The following is an 11859-nucleotide window of genomic DNA, read 5'->3' as shown; positions in this document are numbered from 1 at the left end:
TCTGAATTAAATTGTTGTAAATTAGCATGTTAATTGTAATCTACAGGGGGCCTATTGCTTTGAGAAAATAACTGAAAAATGAGTCATAAAAGGAAGGATATTAAAAAATACAGCGAAAATATCCATCTAACAATATAGAGAAAAATATCTATCACAGGCAATAATGAAACAATAGAAGAACAAAGGGATATAAAACTTATGGCACATAAATTGCAAAGCAGCAAATACAAATGAGAACTTATCAGTAATCACATTAAACAAAAATGGATTAAATACTCCAAATAAAAGGAAAATATTTGCAGAGCACTCAAAGAAAACCAGAATTTTATTTTTTACCAAAAGCTAGGAATATTATGTATTATAGGAAAATACATCCCATCAAGATGTAACATTTATAACCATGGGAACACACATGCCCATCGCAGCAGGGTCCAAAGATATATTAATCAAAATATGACAGAATTGAAATGCAGGAATAGAGATTTCATCATAATAGTCTGAGACTTAATCCTCACTATTTTCCCCCAAGGAAAACTTTTGTTTAAGGGATGCAAACTTCATGCATTTCACAAGAACAACTTTAGGAATATAGTGATTCTTCCCAACATACCCGCCCTTCCACCCACACTCCCACCCCTCTTCCTCCTCCCTCTCCCATTCTTGTTGATCATTACTTTTAATAATGGCTAGAAAATCACCTAGAAGATCAATACACAGGAAACCTGAAAAGCACTATAAACCCACTGGGCTGATCAGACACCGATAGAACCTTCCAACCAACAACAGAAGAATATACCTTTTTGCTTAAGTTCACTGAACATTTTCCATAACAAACTATATATTAGGACTTAAACCAAGTCTTAAAAATTTTAGGGATTTATGTAACATAAAGTATGTTCTAAATGACAGGGAAATAACATTTGAAATTCTTAACAAACAAAAAATTGGGAAATTCATAAAAATGTGTAAATTAAGCAATCTTCTTTTTAAAAGATGTATTTTATTTATTTGAAAGGCAGAGTGACAGAAAGAGGGGAGGGACAGAGAGAGGAGATTGTCCATCCATTGATTCATTCCCCAAAAGGCCACAATGTTCAGGGCTGGCCCAGGCCAAAGCCAGGATCCAGGGATGCCATCCAGATCTCCTACAAGAGTGAGCAGGGGCTCGAGTACTTGCCGTCATCCACTACTTTCCAAGGCAACTTAGCATGGAGAGGAGCAACCAGGACTGGAATTAGCAATCCAACATGGGATCCTGTGTCTCAGGCAGTAGCTTAACTCACTGCATCGTAACACTGGCCCATGAAGAATCTTTTTGAATAACCATTGGTCAAAGGAGAAATCACAAAGGAAATTATAAAATTATTTGAAATGAGTTAGAGTGAAAAGAACATAAAATTTACTCAAGGTAGCTAAAATAGAAAATAAAGAACAATTTAGGTATTTATGCTTTGAAAGAATTCAAATCAATGACACCATTGCCCACAAAAATACCAAAAAAATTAAGCCAGCATTGTGGCACAGCAGGTTAAACCACTGCTTGGAACACCCACATTCCATATTTGAGTGCAGATCTTTGTCCTCATTATTCTGCTTCTTATCTAGGTTCCTGGTAATGTGCCTGGGAAAGCAGCAAACTATGGCTCAAGTGCTTGGGACCCTGCCACCCATATGGGAGACCAGGAAGAAGCTCCTGGCTCCTGGCTTTGGTGTGCCCCAGTTCTGGCTGTTGTGGCCATTTGGGAGTGAATAAAAAGATGGAAAATTTCACTATCTCCTTTGTCGCTCCCCTTTTCTCTGTCACTCTGCCTTTCAAGAAATAAATAATCACTTAAAAAAATTTCATAAAGTAAGAGAAAGTTAACCTGATGTAAAAAAAAAGGATAAAAATATTAGAGAGGAAATAAATGCAATAGAGAATAGAAAAGGAATAGAAGAAAATCAATGAAAACAGCTAAACATATTAACAAAATTGATAAAGCTTCAGCTAAATGAACCAACACACACACCAAAAAGAAGATTGTAATTACTAAATTAAGAAGTAAAAGAAGGGACGAGAAGTTAAAAATGGTTACGTGGCATAATACAAATAATTTTATGCCTTGCCATTAGATAATCAGATCATGTAGATGAATTAAACAAATACCTAAGAAGAAAAAGAAGCCCAAAAACTGACTCAAGGAGGAAAAAAAAAAAAAACTACTTGAATAGATCATCAGTCATAAACAAATTCTAGGCCACATGGTTTTACTGATGGACTCTATAATTAAAAAGCTGATATTATTCTCAAATTCCTGACTATATCGCTGATGAATACAGATGTAAACATCATCAACAGAATACCAGCAAACTGAATCCAAAAACAAAACGAAAAAAAAAAAATGTACTCATTTGACAAAATGGGATGTATCCTAGAAATACAAGGTTGGTTCAACATATGAAAATCAATTGGGGCTGGTGCTGTGGTGTAGCAGGTAAAGCCACTACCTTTAGTGCTGGCATCTCATATGGGCACTGGTTCAAGTCCCAGCTGCTCCATTTCTAATCCAGTTCTCTGTTATGGCCTGGGAAGGCAATAGAAGATGGCCCAAGTCCTTGAGATCCTGCACCTGTGAGGGAGACCCAGAAGAAGCTCCTGGCTCCTGGCTTCCGATTGGCACAGGTAAAGCCATTGTGGCCAATTGGGAAGTGAACTGGCAGATGGAAGACCTCTCTCTCTCTCCCTCTGCCTCACCTTCTCTCTCTGTGTAACTCTGATTTTCAAGTAAATAGATAATCCTTTATAAAAAAAAAAAAAAGGAAAATCAATCAATGCAATATAACTTATGTCTAGATTAAGGGACTGAAATCATACAATTATCTCAAGTCATGCAGAAAAAATGCTTAAACAAAATTGAATACTCTATTATAAAAGAAAAACACTTATTAAACTAGGAAAAAAAAGAACATGTTAAAGTCATTTATTTAAAAACTCACAGCTAACATCAGGGTTAATTTTAAAGTGCTTTTCTTCCTAAGATCAAGAGCAGGTCAAGCCCAGGTATTCCTGCCACTTCTATTTAACTTTTGTAGTGTATGCTCAGACTATGACAATTAAATTATTCAAAGAAATAGAAGGCATAGAGACTGGAAGGGGGACTCAAAATGGCATCTCTTTGCAGCAGGCACGATTTGTGCAAATAAAATCTGAAATAATTCACAAGCCCACACACAAAAATTATGAAAGCTAATAAATTAATTCACTCAGGTCTCAAGATACAATATTTGCATAAAATTCAAGTTTATTTGTTTATATTATCATAGGTAATTCGAGAAACTAGGGAAATAGTTGAATTTACAAAGCAGCGAAGAATAGAATGCTTAAGATAATAAAAAGAAAGTGATAGTCTTATGCACTAAGAAGTAGAAACTATTGTAAAATAAGTATTTTCTAAAAAGGGAAAGGAATCTAGGATTGATGGAATGGAGGACAAGTATTAAGATGGACATACTATTTATTAAACAACTATTTTCTTTTTGTTTTTGTAAAACATTGTAGGGACAGGGGCTGTGGCATTGTAGGTAAAGCCACCGACTGTGATGTGATGCAGGCATCACATATGGGAGACAGTTTGAGACCTGGCTGCTCTACTTCCCATTCAAGTCCCTCCTACTGTGCCTGAGAAAGCAGCAGAAGATAATCTAAGTAGCTGGCCGCTGCACCAACGTTGGGGACCCAGATAAAGTTACTGAGCTTTGGCCTGCTCTGGCCTTGGCTGTTGCAGCTATTTAAGGAGTGAACCAGCAGATGGAAGATCAATCTCTCTCTCTCTTTTTTTCTCTCTCTCTCTTTCGCTCTGCCTCTCCCTCTCTGCAACTCTGCCTTTCAAATAAATCTTTAAAAAAAGAACAATGTAACTGATCTTAGAATACAAATGAAAATGGAAAACATTCATAATAACCTTGAAAAGGAAAGACAAGATTGAAGGATTCATACTTCCAGAATTCAAAATTTACTATAAATTAGGGTGCACCACATGGTTAAAAAAAGGTCTCAATTATAGATTTGAAGTTTCAGAAATACACCCTTACATTCATGATCATTATTCAACTGAACTGCCAAGAAATTTCAATTAGGAAAGAACAGTAACCTCAATCATTGGTTCAAGAATAACTGGATATTCACAAGCAAAGGTCTGGAGTTGGAATCTCAGCCTCATCAGACACCCAAAAATCAACTCAAAAATAAAAAAGGATTGAATCAGTAATCTAAAACCTCACAACATAAAAAATCCCAGGATCATTCTATTAAACATTTAAAGAAGAATTAATCTTGCCTTAAAAACATAGACTAGACTAAACTGGACTAGAACAAAATAGAATAGAATAGAATAGAGGAATTAATTCTCAACTCATTATGTGAAGTCAACATAATCCTGATGCCCAAATCAGAGAAATTCACCCCTCCACACAAAAACTACACTCTGACTTGCAAATAAATAATCTTAAAAACAAAATGTTCCAAAGAAGTCTTTGATAAAGGGATAAAATCATGACAGTAGTACACGTATGAACATGTTAAATTTTTATTTTTTTTCAACTCTCAAGGGATTTGGAAAATATAATAAACAATTCAAAATAGAATTCAAAGAGCAGAACATGAATATTTATCATAAATATAAAACTAAATATATCAAATAGGAGAAAATTACTTTTGTTACAGCATGAAGAAGGTGGATAATTGAACTTCCATAGGACAAAATATTGTGCATATACATCAGTGGCCTATGGCTTACACAAAGTATAAAAAAGCTCATAAACATGAAAGGCTATCTGGTGACCTTGAGTGGTGTCTTCTAGATCAAAGTTTTTCATTAAAAATTACTTTCTATCATTATGAAGTAGAGAGAAATCCCCATATTAGGGTCACCAGGTCATCAGTTCCAAAGTCTTGATGTCACAAAGGCTGTTACCTGACCAACAGGAGGATGAGACATGGAGATGCAACTGACAGTGCTGAGGACTAGTATCTAGCTTGAGGATCAGGGTGAGACCACTGGGGGAAACCTAACAAAGACTGTATTTTGGAGAAGCAGCCATCTGAGTTCCTACAGGAGTAGAACTTGAAGCTGATCCACTTCTCAAGAGCTGAGCTGCAGATCCTAGTCTTCTTTTTACGAATGGGTCACTGTACCTGGTGTGTGAGCTCCTTTGTGGGTTTTCCTCTTTGTCATTCTCAAATAATTGAAAGCCAACATCCTGAAACTTGCAGGACAGGAAGGCCAAAACATGTGCGTCAAGTACAAGTCCTCAGGACATGCAGCAATGGCAGCACCATCAACCAATCCCACGCTTGGCTGCCTCTTGGGAAATGTGATCTTCGGTCAGCTTAGTGAGCTGATCCTATTCAGGAAGAACTTCTGATGCCTGAATCCCAGACCCTAAAGCTGGTTCTCACACTCATCGGCTGTCAAAATAGCAAATGCAACTGAAAAGCTTAAATCTATAGGCCTGCTTCTGACTCCTCTAAGCAAAGACACCCCACAGAGAGTCAGAGAGTAGATGTGATCATGTGGAGTGTTAGCATCAGTGATGTCATAAAGGAGCAGTTTCTTATGGTGACAATGGAGGGGGTGGCCCTGTGTAGGAGTGGCTGGACTTACTGACAGGCTCAGTAAGACTCTCTCACCGGCTGTGAAGTAATCAAAGCATTGAGAAGCAAAAAAATATTTGCCAAGGGCCTCTTGGGTGTGTTGAAATATTCAGAATGACAGCAATATTTGGCACAGAACTGAACACCATGACAGAGATAAGAAATGCCTAAAGCTAACAAGGTGATGACCAGAAGATGGACTGAAGTGGGTGGATAGTGATTGAGGGGGTTTTAAGAGGATAGGTGTTTCTTCATGAAGACTGAGGTATAATTGAATAAACAAAAACTATACACAGGAAAGAAAAAAATAATGAATTAGGTTTTATAAATTGACACAAACTTTGTTATGGTAGTCTGGCAAACTCATACAGATTTTGGCACCATGGGCAAAGGTTGTGCTATAACTAATTAAGAGAGATTGGGGTCAGTTTAGTAGTGATGCCGCCAACTTGACAGAAAGAGACAGAGATGGAACGAAAGGAAGGACCAACATTGTTGCTCTGGGATTTTACAAGATGGCAAATGTAGATATCTGCCTGTAAGAACATATGTCATCCTTTAAATAAGAGGAAAGAATGACCCCAGAGGTAGTTCACAGGTCAGCAGGACTGCCCCTACCACAAAGACCCTGGTCTGAGGGCCTGGGGTTGAAGCAGCTGCACTAACAGGAATGAAAAGTCAGGGCTGCACTAGGGTGGGCCCTGAGAGCGAGGCATAGAGTTAAGGGGATTGTTTTCTTGACTTAAAATCTCATGCACTTCATCTTGTTTGGTAACTGCCACCCCTTTCCTTTTGTTATATATATATATATTCTGTTTTGTGAAGTGAATGTCTATCCCAACATTTGGTCCCTCTGGGATGAATTGAGTTTCCTCATCATCCGCATTGAAGGCCTAGTGACACTGTCTCAGGATGACTGTTGTTAGAGATAAGAGTCTTCAGAGAAGAGATGATGTTAAAAGAAGATAGTTAAGGTGAGTCCTCATCCAATCTAATGGGTGTCCTTACAAGAGCACACTATTCAGATACACAGACACCAGAGCAAGGGCGGCACCAACGAAAGGCCGTGTGAGACGCAATACTAAGACAACCCCTGCAAGCCAGGTGAGGACATTCAGAGGAAACCTAATGTTGACCCCTTGACATTGGACTTTCAGCCTCTGGAGCAGTGAGAAAATACATCTCTGTTGTTCAAAACACCAATTCTGTGGTATTTTATATAGCAACCACAGCGAATTGACAATGGTATTTTATTTTGTTGAGTTCGGCAACTCATCTGATTGCAAAGTTTCCCAGATAGAAAGTAATTTAACCTCAGGGTGAATCGGATGTCAAGTCTCATGCTTACCTGCTCTAGATAATATTTACATGAGATTTTTGACTTGATTTCTAGAATAAGTTGACTTTCAGGCTTGTTAGGATGAAGTATACGTACTTTGCATATAAGAAAGCCATGAAACCATGGGATAAATTGTCTACCCAAAATTCATATATTAAAACCTTAACCTCCATACTTTAAAATGTCTTTGAGGATAGGGCCTTTTAAAGATGTAATTACAATAAAATAGGACTGTGTGAATGGTCTCTTATGCAACATGACTAGAACGTTATACGAAGAGATTAGACACACACAGAGGTACAACAAATATGAGAAAACCAGGAAAAGATGGCCATCTATAAGCTAAAGAGAGGATCTCAGAAGACCCAGGATCACAGACATCTTAATCTCAGACTTCCAGTGCCTACATGTAAGAAAATAAATCTCTGTTGTTTAAGTCCTCAGTCTGTAGTACTATGTTATGATAGCCCAAGCAAGCTTAATACAATAAACTTGAGTCCGGAGCCAAGGCTCACTTGGCTAATCCTCCACCTGTGGCGCTGGCACCCTGGGTTCTAGTCCCGGTTGGGGCACCAGGTACTAGTCCTGGTTGCTCCTCTTCCAGTCCAGCTCTCTGCTGTGGCCTGGGAAGGCAGTGGAGGATGGCCCGAGGGCTTGGGCCCTGCACCCGCATGGGAGACCAGGAGGAAGCACCTGGCTCCTGGCTTCGGATTGGTGCAGCGCTGACCGCTGCAACCATTAGGGGAATGAACCAACGGAAGGAAGACCTTTCTCTCTGTCTCTCTCTCTCACTGTCTAACTCTGCCTGTCAAAAGATAAAAAATAAAAAATACAATAACCTTGAAACCATTAGCCTTAGTAAAAGAAAGCACACCCAAATTACTATGTATAATATGCTTTTGTTTATGTGAAATGTTTGTAATAGGAAAATATCTAGACACACAAGGCTGGTTACTGGTTTCCAGGGCTGGAGGAGTAGAAAATGAGAAAGGAGTGCTATGGATATAGGAGTTCTTTCTATATGATGAAAATACTCTAGAATTATAAAGCAGCAAGAGTTGAGCAACTTTGCGAATATACTAAAAACTACTGAATTGTATACATTAAAAAGGTAAATTTTATGGCATGTGGATACACTGTAAGTAAAAATAAAACAAAATCATGGAAGTCATTGTTCCAAAATCCAGGGAGATTAAATCTCTCCTTCATGGACTTCTGCATGGCCTCAGCAAGAGGCCTTGTACCCAGAGACTGGATAGGGTCTGAGTCTTTCCCGTGTGGAATGAGAACAGCTTCTTAGAAGTCTCATACAAGGATCAAAGGCCTTACCACACAAGTGTCCCATTTCTCCCCAAATCTCAGTGAATCCAATTAACATGTAAGAATATGATAGAGATCCTCAACCAGGAAACACTATTCTCCTTTGTATTGCAGTTCTAGAATCCAGGGTACATTGCTTATATCCACACTCCAGTTGCAAATGAAAATAAGTCATAGATCCTTATATGTTTGCATTAATAAATGAGAATTGAGAGAAAAGAATGGAGTAAGAAGTTTGCATACCTTCTGTTAAGCATTTTAAGCCTCAAATATATGTGATATCTTAGATGAGTTATTTGAACGAAGTGAGATAAAAATCCTGTTACAGGATATCTGCTGGGGCTGACACTGGTGTAGCAGGTTAATTAGCCGCCTGCAGTGCTGGAATATCATATGGGTGCTGGTTCGAAAACCAGCTGCTGCTCTTCTGATCCAGCTCTCTGCTATGGTCTGAGAAAGCAGTAGAAGATGGCCCAAGTCCTTGGGCCCCTGCACCCATATGGGAGACCCAGAAGAAGTCCCAGGCTCCTGGCTCCAGATTGGCTCAGCTCTGGCCATTGCAGCCAATTGTGGAATGAACCAATGGGTGGAAGAACTCTCTCTCTCTCTCTCTCTCTCTCTCTCTGTCTGTCCCTCTCTCCACTCCTCTGCTTCTCATGAATTTATTATAAATTAACTCAGAGTCCTTCTTGGCATCAGCTGGCTCTGCTGATGCCTGGACAAAATTAGAAAGTCTTTCCAAGGCACTGAACACGCACAGCAATTAAACACTTTGTTAGAGTTCTGCATAGAGTTGTGAAGATATTACTATTATAGAGAATTTTTTGCTATCATTTCTCTTGATAAAAGGTAATCCTCAAAAATGTGAAAGAATACCAAGATATCCAAGGTGGTTGAGAGAGCCTGCACTCACCTCTGCCACAGAGAAGAATCAGAACAACAGAGGAAGGACCATGTTATCAGGAGGTTGACTGCAAGAAAACTTCAGTTAATAAGCAACAGGAACTCTACACAGCACAGACTCAATAAGGAAGCAGAGAGACTGAAGAACAAAGCATGGCACAAATATTTCATTGATTCCCTGGACAAGGGTATTCCAACTTCTTAGGAAAAGGTAAGTGAGAAGGCTTGATGACCCCCATCATAACTGCGGTTATAACTGCAAGAGAATCCCACAGTCCTCATGGCTTTAAATCCAGCCTTGAAATCTGTCTGGAGCCTCCAGACTCATTGAATGAGATCTCACTCAATAAGCTCAATGACAAATATGAATGAGAAATGCAACACAGAGAAAATTCATTAAAAAGAATCAATCAGACTACTATTGATGGGCATTTAGGTTGGTTCCAGGTCTTAGCTATTGTGAATTGAACTGCAATAAACATTAAGATGCAGACCGTTTTTTTGTTTCCCAATTTAATTTCCTTTGGGTAAATTCCAAGGAGTGGGATGGCTGGGTTGAATGGTAGGGTTATATTCAGGTTTCTGAGAAATCTCCAGACTGACTTCCATAGTGGCTTAACAAGTTTGCATTCCCACCAACAGTGGGTTAGTGTCCCTTTTTCCCCACATCCTTGCCAGCATCTGTGTTTTTGGTAGATTTCTGAAAGTAAGCCATCTAACCGGGGTGAGGTGGAACCTCATTGTGGTTTTGATTTGCATTTCCCTGATTGCTAGTAATCTTGAACATTTTTTCATGTGTCTGTTGGCCATTTCGATTTCCTCTTTTGAAAAATGTCTATTGAGGTCCTTGGCCCATCTCTTAAGTGGGTTGTTTATTTTGTTGTTGTGGAATTTCTTGATCTCTTTGTAGATTCTGGTTATTAATCTTTTATCTGTAGCATAGTTTGTGAATATTTTTTCCCATTCTGTCGGTTGCCTCTTCACTCTCCTGACTGTTTCTTTTGCAGTACAGAAACTTCTCAATTTGATGCAATCCCAAATGTTAATTTTGGCTTTGACTGCCTGTGCCTGCAGGATTTTTTCCAGGAAGTCTTTGCCTGTGCCAATATCTTGCAGGATTACTCCAATGTTCTCTAATAATTTTATGGTGTCGGGTCGTAGATTTAGGTCTTTAATCCACGTTGAGTGGATTTTTGTGTAAGGTGTTAGGTAGGGGTCTTGATTCACGATTCTGCACTTGGAAATCCAGTTTTCCCAGGACCATTTATTGAATAGACTGTCCTTGCTCCAGGAATTGGTTTTAGATCCTTGATCAAATATAAGTTGGCTGTAGATGTTTGGGTTGATTTCTGGTGTTTCTATTCTTTTCCATTGGTCTATCCATCTGTTTCTATCCATCTGTACCAGTACCATGCTGTTTTGATTACAACTGCCCTGCAGTATGTCCAGAAATCTGGTATGCCCATCAACAATAGACTGGATAAAGAAATTATGGGATATTTACTCTATAGAATACTACACAGCAGTAAAAAACAATGAAATCCGGTCATTTACAACAAAATGGAGGAATCTGGAACACATCATGCTGAGTGAAATAAGCAACTCCCAAAAGGACAAATATCATATGTTCTCCCTGATCGGTGGCAACTAACCGAGCACCAAAAAGGAAACCTGTTGAAGTGAAATGGACACTATGAGAAATGGTGACTTGATCAGCCCTTGCCCTGACTGTATTAGTATTTTTTGTTTGTTCTAATTAATACTATTGGTTGAATTATGTAATTAATACACAGTTATTCTTAAGTGCTGAAACTTAACTGAAAAGTGATCCATGTTAAATATAAGAGTAGGAATAAGAGAGGGAAGACATGTACAATTTGGGACATGCTCAAACTGACTTGCCCCAAATGGCATAGTTAGAAACGTTCCAGGGGATTCCAATTCAATCCCATCAAGGTGGCATGTACCAATGCCATCTCACTGTTCCAAGTGATCAATTTCAGTTCACAATTGATCATAATGATAGGACTAAAAACCAAAGGGATCACATAAACAAGAATAGTGTCTGCAAAACTAACCAATAGAATAAAAAAGGGAGAGAACAATCCAACATGGGAAGCGAGATACACAGCAGACAGACCCATAGAATGGCAGATGTCCTAAACAGCACTCTGGCCTCAGAATCAGCCCTTAAGGCATGCGGATCTGGCTGAAAAGCCTATGAGAGTATTTTAGGCATGGAAAGCCAAGACACTCTGGCAAAAAAAAAAAAATGACCTAAATAAAAGATCTCCGCGAGTGAGATCCCAGTGGAAAGAACGGGTCATCAAAGAAGGAGGTACCTTTCTCTGAATGCAGGAGAGAACTTTCACTTTGACTACGACCCTGTATAAATATGATCAGAGTCAGTGAACTCAAAAGGCTTCCATAGCATTGGAAACTCCTGACAAGAGCCTGGGGTGGTTACTGATGCCATAAACAAGAGTGTCAATTTGTTAAGTCAACAACAGGAGTCACTGTGCACTTACTCCTCATGTAGGATTTCTGTCCTTAATGTGCTGTACATTGTGATTTAATGCTATAACTATTACTCAAACAGTAATTTTCACTGTGTGTTTCTATGTGGGTGCAAACTGTTGAAATCTTTGCTTAATATATGCTAAAC

General features: G+C 38.8%; 1 long non-coding RNA gene across 1 annotated transcript; it reads left to right on the top strand.

Annotated features, from left to right (window-relative positions):
• The first annotated feature begins 4946 nt into the window (after window positions 1–4946).
• Window positions 4947–9795, top strand: LOC138849191 (uncharacterized). Its single transcript, XR_011387630.1, has 3 exons — window positions 4947–5813; window positions 6458–6606; window positions 9141–9795. It is a non-coding gene; the product is annotated as an uncharacterized lncRNA (long non-coding RNA).
• The last annotated feature ends 2064 nt before the right edge of the window (window positions 9796–11859 follow it).

The sequence above is a fragment of the Oryctolagus cuniculus genome, chromosome 3 (genome assembly GCF_964237555.1).
Source record: "Oryctolagus cuniculus chromosome 3, mOryCun1.1, whole genome shotgun sequence".
Classification (NCBI taxonomy): domain Eukaryota; kingdom Metazoa; phylum Chordata; class Mammalia; order Lagomorpha; family Leporidae; genus Oryctolagus; species Oryctolagus cuniculus.
Note: the sequence above shows the minus strand (reverse complement) of the source record. Positions and strands in the feature narration are given on the sequence as shown.